The sequence below is a fragment of the Hyperolius riggenbachi genome, chromosome 6 (assembly GCF_040937935.1).
Source record: "Hyperolius riggenbachi isolate aHypRig1 chromosome 6, aHypRig1.pri, whole genome shotgun sequence".
Classification (NCBI taxonomy): Eukaryota; Metazoa; Chordata; class Amphibia; order Anura; family Hyperoliidae; genus Hyperolius; species Hyperolius riggenbachi.
This window is the reverse complement of record NC_090651.1, coordinates 141,178,909-141,192,626: the sequence shown is the minus strand read 5'-3', so window position 1 is coordinate 141,192,626 and position 13,718 is coordinate 141,178,909.

Below are 13,718 nucleotides of genomic sequence, written 5' to 3'. Positions count from 1 at the left end.
TATAGCATTGTTTACTGCCACTCTGTGTACACCGCTCAGCCAGACTATATAGCATTGTGTGTACTGCCACTCTGTGTACACGGCTCAGCCAGACTATATAGCATTGTGTGTACTGCCACTCTGTGTACACGGCTCAGCCAGACTATATAGCATTGTGTGTACTGCCACTCTGTGTACACCGCTCAGCCAGACTATATAGCATTGTGTGTACTGCCACTGTGTGTACACCGCTCAGCCAGACTATATAGCATTGTGTGTACTGCCACTCTGTGTACACGGCTCAGCCAGACTATATAGCATTGTGTGTACTGCCACTCTGTGTACACCGCTCAGCCAGACTATATAGCATTGTTTACTGCCACTCTGTGTACACCGCTCAGCCAGATTATATAGCATTGTGTGTACTGCCACTCTGTGTACACAGCTCAGCCAGACTATATAGCATTGTGTGTACTGCCACTCTGTGTACACCGCTCAGCCAGACTATATAGCATTGTGTGTACTGCCACTGTGTGTACACCGCTCAGCCGGACTATATAGCATTGTGTGTACTGCCACTCTGTGTACACGGCTCAGCCAGACTATATAGCATTGTGTGTACTGCCACTCTGTGTACACCGCTCAGCCAGACTATATAGCATTGTTTACTGCCACTCTGTGTACACCGCTCAGCCAGACTATATAGCATTGTGTGTACTGCCACTCTGTGTACACCGCTCAGCCAGACTATATAGCATTGTGTTTACTGCCACTCTGTGTACACCGCTCAGCCACACTATATAGCATTGCGTACTCTGCCAGTCAGTGTGTATATTGCTGGGATCAGTAATACTCCACTCACCGCCAACCACTATATGAGCTCACCATGAGTTCCTCAGAGACCTCCGCTGTGAGCAGCACTCCCAACAACAGCAACAGCCAACGCCCCACGCAAGCTATGACATCCACCCCAGCAGCCAGTGGTCAGCAGCAGCCCTCCCCGGAGGAGAACGTTGTGTCCATCGGTCCGTCGCCAGAGCGATTAATGAGGGCTGCCATTGAGGAGATGATGGGGCCTGATGTGGAGGAGGAGGTCTGGCTCAGGCCAGCATCCCAAGTTAATGTTGAGGACGATGAGGGGTCTGTGTCTGGGGATGTTGGGGTGGCAGAGGTGGTGGGTGGGTCAGACTCAGGAGAAGAGTTGTATGATGAGGATGATGATCGGGACCATCTGTATGTGCCTCAGAGTCCGACCCCGGAAAACATGTTGTATCGTGTTTAGGTACTAAAATCTGCGTTCCCACTTCCCAGTACTGCCCGGGTCCACGGATCCATATAATTTTTGGGGCAGCACTATCAAACTGTGGTACTATGAGTGAGTTGCCATGGTCCTTCTGTGCTGTCACACTCACCGTCTGTCTGCAGATGGATTGTTCAACACAGCTACGCCATCTGACATGTAGACCTTGACCATCTTCTCCAGGCGATTGGTGTTGGAGGACGTGGAACTGCCCGATTGCTGTTCTGTGGGCTGCTGCATGGGTGTCAGAAAATGTTCCCACTCCAAGGACACTGCCAATACCATTCCCTTTTGGGCACTAGCAGCAGCTTGTGTTCTTTGCTGCCCTCCTGGTCCTCCTGGGTTTGCTGAAGTCAGTCTGTCGGCGTACAACTGGCTAGAGAAGGAGGAGGATGTCAATCTCCTCTCTAAAGTCTCCATCCTCAAGGGCCTGCTGGAATTGTTCTATTTTTGACCTGTCTGACACTTTCTTCAATCAGTTTTTTAACATTGTGTTTGTATAAACTGGGTATAAACCCAGTAATTGGTGTTGTCCAGAATAATGAATAATAATGAATAGTGAATAATGCACGGGCCGCATTCAATGCAGTCTAGCATGAATTGAGCCATGTGTGCCAGAGAATCCTGCCAGACTCCTCTGTCTTCATGTTCTTGTGAGCGTTGTGATTGTTGTGATGCACCATATTCGTCACCAGCATCACTTTCTTCCTCTTCTGCTGTCCATTCCCGATAAATTGTGGAAGTCCAACGTGCACCGCTCTGTCCCTCGGCAGTGGGGGCATCCAATTCCTGCTCCAACTCCAGCTGTTCCTCGTCCTGTTCTTTGTCATAGCTGGGACCAGCGTTTCCTGAGGCAGGTTGCCTGATGTTGGTATCATCACGCTGATCGTTTTCATCTTCAGATTCCCCCACTTGCATCATGCCAGCGGTTTCCATCTTTAACATTGATTTCTTCAGTAAACACAGCAGTGGTATTGTAATGCTGACTGTACAGTTGTCACTGCTCAGTCACAAGCAACGTGGATTGCTCAAAATTTTGGAGGACTTGGCAGAGATCCAACATGGTGGCCCAATCAGATCCACAGAAGCTTGGTAGCTAGCTGCTGGAATGCGCCTCGGCACTGCGCAAAAGCGTGCTAGCATGTGCAGCGTAGAATTCCAGCGCGTAGGGAGGGACATCACCCAGCGAGCGATGGTGCGCTAGATTGAAGCGCTTCTGCATCTCTTGGTGAGTCCTTCAGAAGCGGTACTGGACTTTTAAAAATGTTTTTTTTTCCCTTCAACAGAAGATCTGCCACGTTGGAGTGAGGAGGACGCCGCCGACCCCGACACCAAGCTGAACCCCGGCGAACTCCAAGCAGAGGATCTTCAGGAACCCTCAAGGCTTTGAGCAAGCTGAGGAGGATCAGCAGTCCCGACGAGACCTCTCCTCATATGTGACTGTGTGCAGTGGAGTAGAGCTCCCCAGAACAACCTCTCACTTGTCACTTTGTCACTGGTCACTTTGTCACTTTGTCACTTGTCACTTTGTCACTTGTCACTTTGTCACTTGCCACTTTGTCATTTTGTCACTTGTCACTTTGTCACTTGTCACTTTGCCACTGGTCACTTTGTCACTTTGTCACTTTGTCACTTTGTCACTTGTCACTTTGTCACTTGTCACTTTGTCACTTGCCACTTTGTCATTTTGTCACTTTTCACTTTGTCACTTGTCACTTGTCACTTTGTCACTTGTCACTTGTCACTTTGTCACTTGTCACTTTGTCATTTTGTCACTTTGTCATTTTGTCACTTTGTCAGTCACTTTGTCACTTTGTCACTTTGTCACTGGTCACTTTTCACTTTGTCACTTGTCACTTGTCACTTGGTCACTTGGTCACTTGTCCAGATGATCTCGGTACACCTCCTGCGATTCAAATTCCTGCACACATTGCTCTGGGATTTGGGTGTGATGAATGATGCATCTAACTGGCCACCGGAGGCAATTAAGGCCTTCAAAACATTGAAAGCAGCTTTCTGTTCCGCCCCCATTTTGCGTCATGTTGAGTTGTTGACGTCATGTTCATCCTCGGCCTCGCCTTGCATTTCAGTGCGAGGTGCATTTTCCACAGAAAAAGGTTGTGAATCCGGGCACAACATTTGTGGCTGTTCCATTGACCTTTCACAGGTAGAAGATTGTGGGGGTGGGAATAGCTCCCCCGAATAGCCCATTGTGTCCTGAAAACTACTCATTGCATTGCTTTGCGCACGCATTTTTTTGTCCTCATGCAAGGCCTGAGTTGCGCCTGAAAGCGTGGCCTTCTCCTCCTGCGCCTCCTCCTGTTCCATCACGTCTGCTGCTGCTGGGTTAGCGTTGCCGCGTGGTCCCTGTTTATTGAACCACTTATCTTTATTACATTTATGACTGCATGGCGGTACAAAGCATGCTATCCGCACACTTCTTGTCCTCATGCAAGGCCTGGGTTGTTGTGTCTCACAAAGCGTGGCCTTCTCCTCCTGCGCCTCCTCCTCCTGTTCCATCACGTGTGCTGCTGCTGGTGCTGGGTTAGTGTTACCGGTCCCTTTTCCTGGAACCTCTTCTCTGTATTACATTTATGACTGCATGGCGAAAAAAAGCATGTTACCTGTGCAAAGAAACATGACATTTTCCACATTTAAAAGACAGTTTTTCCTTTGAAACTTTACAATCAATTTTCTCAAAAACTATAAGCTCTTTTTCAAATATTTTTTTCCTCTTGTACCCACTCCCAAGGTGCACATACCCTGCTAATTTGGGGTATGTAGCATGTAAGGAAGCTTTACAAAGCACGAAAGTTCGGGTCCCCATTGACTTCCATTATGTTCGGAGTTCGGCGCGAACACCCGAACATCGCGGCGATGTTCGGCGAACGTTCGCGAACCCGAACATCTAGGTGTTCGCCCAACACTACTCAGGAGTCAACTTTTTAATTTAATCTATTAATGGCCAAATCATAGCTAAATTTACCAGGGATCCTTATACAACAATATTGCAGCTGTACAGCAATCCCTGGCCAAAGTGTTGCAAGTTCCACCGTGGTTTCCAGAAGGTCATTATGCACTGCGTACAGAACGCCTGGAAACTTTGGCATGAAATTTACTACTCTTTCTTTTGACATGTGTAAATTTACACTATTGTTAGATTGATACATTATCTGTCATTTAACCACATTTCATACAAACTTTTTTCCTATCGAAACTTTAACATTCATTTACTACAAGGTCTTTTTGAAAAAACATTTTCCCTCTTTCCCACTGTTCTCCTTAACATATCCTGTAAATTTGGTGATTTGTGCATAGGGAGCTTTGCTATTAACCACTATAGTCGATGGCATTGACTTAAATGTTAAATGTCATTATTTACCAGGAACTGTTCGCTGGCAGTCATGTTTGGCCATTCCTACTCAGCACTCAGCATAACTGTAATAAGAATGAGTGTATCTGGTGAATGTAATTCAAAGATTGAACTTCAGGAACCGAAAAAGAAAAAAATACAGAGAAACCAGAACTGCAAATATAGTGTAGTATTCAAGAGAATTGGATAACTGACTGGGTTGTTAAAAGGCAACCACAATAACAGGCATGTAGAGAATTTAATCTACGTGTGAATATATAGGAATCCTCTTCACAGTATTGAGGGTCAGACTCTGAAAAAACAAACAGAACACGTTGAATCTATCTTCACAAGCAGGGCCTCTAGCTGGGGAGACAAACTCAAATAGGTGGGAAGAGGTGCCCCCCCCCCCCAAAAAAAAAAATTGTGAACAGCTCAGAAGCAGCATGAAATAAACAATCTTGCCTCAGTAGTGGAAGGAGAGGAAGAGTTATTTAATTTTTGGACTCTAAAGGATGACACATTTTGCTAGTCTTGCTTCTTCGGGTCAAAAAATACAGTGTCTGCAACCCAAGCACCTCAGACTTGGATTCTTGGAATAGCTTGCCAATATTAACCATTTTATCCACCACTACAGTATATCTATGTCCTCTGTGACTTCACCCAAGCCACAAGGACGTAGATATATGATTTTTGGCAGAAGCAGTGCTGTGGACAGATGGGCACGCTCCCGGGCATGCTCCTATCACAGCCTGCTTCTGCACTAATTGGCCTAAGGGAACTTAGAGGAATAATCAATGCTATGCCCATTAGCATTGATCCTTCCTCCCTACAGTGATCAATAAATAATAACCAGTAAAAGCAGAATTCACCTCCCTTTATCTAGCGGCTAATGTGCTGCAGGATCCTCAGCACTCAGCCGTGTACTTCCATAGCTGGCTGAATAGTGTAATGGTTAAGGGCTCTGCCTCTGACACAGGAGACCTGGGTTCAAATCTTGGCTCTGCCTGTTCAGTAAGCCAGCACCTATTCAGTAAGGAGTTGGGCGAGACTCCCTAACGCTGCTACTGTCTACTGAGTGCGCTCTAGTGGCTGCCTCATAAGTGCTTTGAGTCCGACAGGAGAAAAGTGCTATACAAAAGAAGGAATTATTATTTACACCGGGTCCCAGCTGGGTGATGTTATCAAGCCAGGACCCGCTGTATACGGCAATACGGGGCTGACTGTGGAGCTGTGAACAGCGCCTCTTGCTGCACGATCACCGCTAGATCCTGGGAGGCAAGTTCTGCTTTTTCCTTCAGGTGTTTATTTACAAATTGGGGAGGGAGGCTGCCTAACAGGAGGGGGGCTGCCTAATACCAGGGGAGGGCTGCCTAATATGAGAGGGGCTGCCTAATACAAGGTGCAGTGGCATCCCTACCATTGGGCGCAGGAGGTGTGGCACCCCAGGTGACTAACATCAGAGAGATTGATAACATTATTAGTGTTAGTGTTAGTAAGGTGGGGCGCTATCTTCTTCCCATTTTTCCTCCCCCCTCTCCGTGTCTTCCTCCTAAGATTCCCATTGGGGCCTGTTGTGGCTCCGCCATCTCCATTTGTGTTTCCTGGGAGTTCTGGAGCGTGTCGCTGGACCTAAAGGGGAGGTATTGAGGTTTGAATGATGTTGCAAAACTATATCATTATTAGTAGCCCCCGAGTCCTCTGGACCATCTGAAACGTCAGCTTGAATCAGACCAACTTGTCTCTATAGGTGAGTCTATGGGGCTGATCAATAAGAACATGGCAGATTTTCTCAAGGTTCGGAATCCGGTCATTCATATATTCCATCACCTCCCCAAGGTACACAAGCCGGGCTTCCCTCCTGAAGGGAGACCCATTGTATCAGGAATTGGTTCCCTTGGTGAGAGATTGGGTGAATGGCTGCATTCCTACCTGCAACCTTTAGTCTTGAGATTACCTGGCCTCATCAAAGATACCAAACATGTTTTGGCAAGTCTATATGATGTGGGATGGAAACCGCATTATAAATGGGTAACGCTGCACGTGAAAGCGTTATTGTCCTGTCCTCACTACCACGTGTACCCCTGGGCCGTGTATGGAGCTTAGCAGGCAGATAAACACCCTCCTACTACTCAATAAATTGAGACCAGGAAATGATCTGTAGCTTTAATGAGCTGAAGTAAGTTGGTGTGAAACTGTGAACAAATAACAGAAAGGATGCAATAAGTACATGAACTGCATATAAACATATCACATATCAGCATACAGTAGATAGACTAGTGCACACAGCAACATGGCTGCATGGATAGCGGACTAGGCCTCACTATACAGAAAACAACTAACTAGTTGCCTACACAGAAATACACATACTGCATGCCTACAGCTAGTAATAATCATGCAGATTCATAAAAAACAACTAGAAAGAATGCCTTACCGGCTATGCAGCCTTTAGTGGAAGCACGGAGAAGATTCCTCAGCAGAGAGCATGTGAAAATTGCAGTTTCTAGAAGGCTACTCCCTTCTTGTCTGGTGCATGAGGTCACAGAGGAGGAGGAGTAACAGGAAGGCTGAACTTAACTGAGAACAATGTAATGCAGTGGTCAATAGGTGGCGCTGTCCTACCTCATTCTAACACAGGATAAATCCTGTTTGGATTAGCACACATTTCACTGAAAGATGTCTGCAAGACATGACACTCCCCGTCTGGTATCAACAGATACCACTATCATTCAGTAGGGGATAATAAGAGAATGAGTTCACACACTGGTCTGAGAAACAACTTGGTCTCTTGCTGTCTGCAGACCTTTACTTCTACTTTGCGGACATTTCCATCCTCACTTGGAAACGTCTTGGTGACAAGTCCTAGAGGCCACTCATTTCTCTGCAATTGGCAGTCCTTTAGAAGAACAACATCGCCGGGTTTCAGGTTGGGCCTTATAGTCTGCGACTTGTTCCGTGGTTGCAAAGTAGAAATGTATTGTTTCTTCCATCTGTCCCAAAATGTGTCGGCAAGGCACTGCACTTGTTTCCATTGACGCTTGTACATGTCTTTAGTGCTGAACTCACCAGGAGGAGGACTCACTTTCCCAGTCTTTTGGGTAAGGAGGGTTGCAGGAGTGAGAAGGAATGGTTCTTCTGGATCACTAAGAACTGGAGTCAGAGGTCTAGCATTGATGATAGCTGTGACTTCAGCCATGAAGGTTACCAGGCTCTCGTGAGTGAGCCTTGCAGTTCCTACTTGTAGAAAGATGGAATCCAAGATTCTTCGGGCTATGCCGATCATCCTCTCCCAAGCTCCACCCATGTGAGAGGAGTGAGGTGGGTTGAAAGTCCAAGTGCAGTCCTGATCACTCAGGTACCTTTCCACAATCTTGGCATCAATATTGGAAGAGATCTGTAGTTCTTTAGCAGCTCCAATGAAATTGGTGCCTCTGTCAGATCGAATATGCTTCACAGGACCTCTGATTGCAATAAAACGTCTAAGGGCGTTGATAAAGCTTGAAGTATCCATAGATTCGATGACTTCAATGTGAACAGCTCTGATGGTCATACAGGTGAACATGACTGCCCAGCGTTTACTGTTTGCTTGACCTCCTCTAGTTTGACGTGCTGTGATGGACCAAGGCCCAAATACATCAAGTCCAACGTTGGTGAAAGGAGGATCCATACTGAGTCTATCTATCTATGTGATGCAACTGAAGATGATGCTACTCACACACCTCTTTGCCCTGACTATCCACAATCCAGCAGTATGTAAAGCACCTTCTGTAAAGAGTCTTCCTTGGTGCTTGACTTGGATGTGGTAGTGTTGTACAATCAATATTGTAACATGATGATGACCAGGAATTATCAGAGGATTTCTTTCATCAGGCTCCAAACTTGCACGCTTAAGACGACCTCCTACTCTCAGTAGACCGTCCTTGTCAAGGAATGGGTCAAGCTTCTTTAAAGAGCTGTCTTTAGGGATAGACTTGCTGTTAGTGATACAGTCAATCTCTTTAGTGTAGATTTCCTGCTGTACAGTGCGAATTATGAAGTTCTTGGAGTGCTGGAGTTCTGCTATGGTGTAAACCTCTTGACAGTGGTGCCAACCTTTGCACTTCCTAGCGTCATTCGAATTGGTTCTTTGAAAAGATCGGGCTATGTGAGCTAGACAGGTAATGGCTCTAACAAGTGATTTCCAGGTAGAGAATCTCTTGAAGCGATGAGATCCAAGTGACTTGAAGAATGTCACTGTGTGAAGTGCGGACACTTGTGGATGGATTTCAGTGTCTGAGTCTTCTTCCACTAGTTCAAACATGTTGTTCTGGTGAACTGCTGGAGTGGAATTACACAAGAATGCAGGACCTGTGAACTAGTGTTGGGCGAACATCTAGATGTTCGGGTTCGGGCCGAACAGGCCGAACATGGCCGCGATGTTCGGGTGTTCGACCCGAACTCCGAACATAATGGAAGTCAATGGGGACCCGAACTTTTGTGGTTTGTAAAGCCTCCTTACATGCTACATACCCCAAATTTACAGGGTATGTGCACCTTGGGAGTGGGTACAAGAGGGAAAAAAAATTTAGCAAAAAGAGCTTATAGTTTTTGAGAAAATCGATTTTAAAGTTTCAAAGGGAAAACTGTCTTTTAAATGCGGGAAATGTCTGTTTTCTTTGCACAGGTAACATGCTTTTTGTCGGCATGCAGTCATAAATGTAATACATATAAGAGGTTCCAGGAAAAGGGACCGGTAATGCTAATCCAGCAGCAGCACACGTGATGGAACAGGAGGAGGGTGGCGCAGGAGGAGAAGGCCACGCTTTGAGACACAACAACCCAGGCCTTGCATGAGGACAAGAAGCGTGCGGATAGCATGCTTTGTACCACCATGCAGTCATAAATGTAATAAAGATAAGTGGTTCAATAAACAGGGACCACGCGGCAACGCTAACCCAGCAGCAGCACACGTGATGGAACAGGAGGAGGCGCAGGAGGAGAAGGCCACGCTTTGTGAGACACAACAACCCAGGCCTTGCATGAGGACAAAAAGCGTGCGGATAGCATGCTTTGTACCGCCATGTAGTCATAAATGTAATAAAGATAAGAGGTTCCATAAACAGGGACCGGCAACGGTAACCCAGCAGCAGCAGCAGCAGCAGCAGCACACGTGATGGAACAGGAGGAGGCGCAGGAGGAGAAGGCCACGCTTTGTGAGACACAACAACCCAGGCCTTGCATGAGGACAAAAAGCGTGCGGATAGCATGCTTTGTACCGCCATGTAGTCATAAATGTAATAAAGATAAGAGGTTCCATAAACAGGGACCGGCAACGGTAACCCAGCAGCAGCAGCAGCAGCAGCAGCACACGTGATGGAACAGGAGGAGGCGCAGGAGGAGAAGGCCACGCTTTGTGAGACACAACAACCCAGGCCTTGCATGAGGACAAAAAGCGTGCGGATATAGCAGCAATGCTTTTTGCCGCCATGCAGTCATAAATGTAATACAGATGAGAGGTTCAATAAACAGGGACCGGAAACGCTAAACCATCCCAGATGTTCATCGGTCATGTTACTTGGTTGGGGTCCAGGAGTGTTGCGTAGTCGTTTCCAATCCAGGATTGATTCATTTTAATTTGAGTCAGACAGTCTGCATTTTCTGTGGAGAGGCGGATACGCCGATCTGTGATGATGCCTCCGGCAGCACTGAAACAGCGTTCCGACATAACGCTGGCTGCCGGGCAAGCCAGCACCTCTATTGCGTACATTGCCAGTTCGTGCCAGGTGTCTAGCTTCATGCCCGGTTTCAGGTCCAGCGGTGCCAGCCACAAATCCGTCTGTTCCTTTATTCCCCTCCAAATTTCCTCCCCTGTGTGCTGCTTATCCCCAAGGCAGATCAGCTTCAGCAACGCTTGCTGACGCATGCCAACAGCTGTGCTGCACTGCTTCCACGATCCTACTGCTGCTGGTGCTGGGTTAGCATTTCCGGATGAGGTACAGCTTTGAGATGCGTTGGAGGAGAAGGAGTCAGAGAGGTAGGTGCTGCTGTTGTTATCCAGCTGTTTGCGGCGTGGGCAACACCCGCGCCGTAGCAGGTGAGGAATCGCTGCCAGGCTCCACAAGGTTCACCCAGTGCGCGGTAAGGGAGATGTATCGACCCTGGCCGAACGCACTCGTCCAGGTGTCAGTGGTGAGGTGAACCTTGCAGGCAACGGCATTCTTCAAGCTTCGGGTTATTTAGCTGACCACGTGCTCATGCAACTCAGGCACTGCAGAGCGCGCAAAGTGGTAGCGGCTGGGAACCACGTAACGTGGGATGGCCACTGACATCATGCCCTTGAAGCTGTTTGTCTCCACCACTCGATATGGCAGCATTTCGCAGGCCAGAAGCTTGGCTATGCTGGCTGGCTGTTACTGCCACGGCCCGGGGGTCATTTGCTGGCAATTTCCTCTTGTGCTCAAACATCTCAGAGACAGACAACTCAACCGTAGCGCTGCACACCGAAGGGCTGTTGGTTGTTGTGTTTGATGAACACTGGGAGACCTCAAGAGCACTAGTCCGGAAAGTGACAGTGTCAGCATCGTCTGATGTTTGTGAATGTTGTGAACCACGCAATGGCTGGGCTACTGCTGCTGCTGAGGCGGGTCTGGTGGTGAGTCTGGTGAACCCAAGGGAGGCAGTGTTGCTGGTGGTACCCTGTCCTGCCGCGTTTGCCCACAGAGTGGGATGTTTGGATAGAATGTGGCGGCTCATGCTGGTGGTGGAGAGGTTGTTAATACTTTTCCCCCTGCTCAGGCGGGTCTTGCACACCTTGCAAATCGCCATGGTAACATCCTCAGTGCAGTCTTCAAAGAAAGCCCAGACTTTAACTGGCTGAGGACTCGGACCTCGTGCGTGATGTGCTGGTGCTGCTTAACCCACTGCTGGACGCTTGAGAGGTCATCCAAGTAATTATCTGGTCCTGTTCTTTTGGATCTGTGAGGGTTGTTGTCCTGGACAACATGGGCAGTATTGAGTGGGTTTTCTTGGGTGCTCCCCTGTGGCCTGTACGTGAACCGTCAGGGGAAACACCTCTTCCCTTGCCCCTCCCTCTTTCACCGGATTTCTTCCTCATTTCACTTATCCTTAAAGTACACGCTGACTGGCAGCAGTACAGTGGCAGTACAGAAATGCTATACAGTGGTGGGTGAGCGGTGTACCACTATTGTCAGCAGTGACACAGAGCACAATGCTATACAGTGGCGGGTGAGCGGTGTACTACTGTTCCCAGCAGACACAGAGTGGAAGTAAACACAATGCTATATAGTGTGGCTGAGCCGTGTACACAGAGTGGCATTAAACACAATGCTATATAGTCTGCTATATAGTCACCCCGAACAGGGTGATGTTCTGCAGAACCCGAACAGTGGCAAACACTGTTCGCCCAACACTACTGGGAGGGAACGCAGATTTTAGTACCTAAACACACGATACAACATGTTTTCCGGGGTCGGACTCTGAGGCACATACAGATGGTCCCGATCATCATCCTCATCATACAACTCCTCTCCTGAGTCTGACCCACCCACCACCTCTGCCACCCCAACATCCCCAGACACAGACCCCTCATCGTCCTCAACATTAACTTGGGATGCTGGCCTGAGCCAGACCTCCTCCTCCACATCAGGCCCCATCATCTCCTCAATGGCAGCCCTCATTAATCGCTCTGGCGACGGACTGATGGACACAACGTTCTCCTCCGGGGAGGGCTGCTGCTGACCACTGGCTGCTGGGGTGGATGTTATAGCTTGCGTGGGGCGTTGGCTGTTGCTGTTGTTGGGAGTGCTGCTCACAGCGGAGGTCTCTGGGGAACTCATGTTGAGCTCATATAGTGGTTGACGGTGAGTGGAGTATTACTGATCCCAGCAATATACACACTGACTGGCAGAGGACGCAATGCTATATAGTGTGGCTGAGCGGTGTACACAGAGTGGCAGTAAACACAATGCTATATAGTCTGGCTGAGCGAGCGGTGTACTACTGTTCCCAGCAGAATCAGAGTGGCAGTAAACAATGGTATATAGTCTGGCTGAGCGGTGTACACAGAGTGTCAGTAAACAATGGTATATAGTCTGGCTGAGCGAGCGGTGTACTACTGTTCCCAGCAGAATCAGAGTGGCAGTAAACAATGGTATATAGTCTGGCTGAGCGGTGTACACAGAGTGTCAGTAAACAATGGTATATAGTCTGGCTGAGCGGTGTACACACAATGCTATATAGTCTGCTATATAGTGTCAGTAAACAATGGTATATAGTCTGGCTGAGCGAGCGGTGTACTACTGTTCCCAGCAGAATCAGAGTGGCAGTAAACAATGGTATATAGTCTGGCTGAGCGGTGTACACAGAGTGTCAGTAAACAATGGTATATAGTCTGGCTGAGCGAGCGGTGTACTACTGTTCCCAGCAGAATCAGAGTGGCAGTAAACAATGGTATATAGTCTGGCTGAGCGGTGTACACAGAGTGTCAGTAAACAATGGTATATAGTCTGGCTGAGCGGTGTACACAGAGTGTCAGTAAACAATGGTATATAGTCTGGCTGAGCGGTGTACACAGAGTGGCAGTAAACACAATGCTATATACTCTGGCTGAGCGAGCGGTGTACTACTGTTCCCAGCAGACACAGAACAGTAAACAGAATGCTATATAGTGTGGCTGAGCGAGCGGTGTACCACTATTCCCAGCAGACACAGAACAGTAAACAGAATGCTATATAGTGTGGCTGAGCGAGCGGTGTACCACTATTCCCAGCAGACACAGAACAGTAAACAGAATGCTATATAGTGTGGCTGAGCGAGCGGTGTACCACTATTCCCAGCAGACACAGAACAGTGAACAGAATGCTATATAGTGTGGCTGAGCGAGCGGTGTACCACTATTCCCAGCAGACACAGAACAGTGAACAGAATGCTATATAGTGTGGATGAGCGAGCGGTGTACCACTATTCCCAGCAGACACAGAACAGTAAACAGAATGCTATATAGTGTGGCTGAGCGAGCGGTGTACCACTATTCCCAGCAGACACAGAACAGTGAACAGAATGCTATATAGTGTGGCTGAGCGAGCGGTG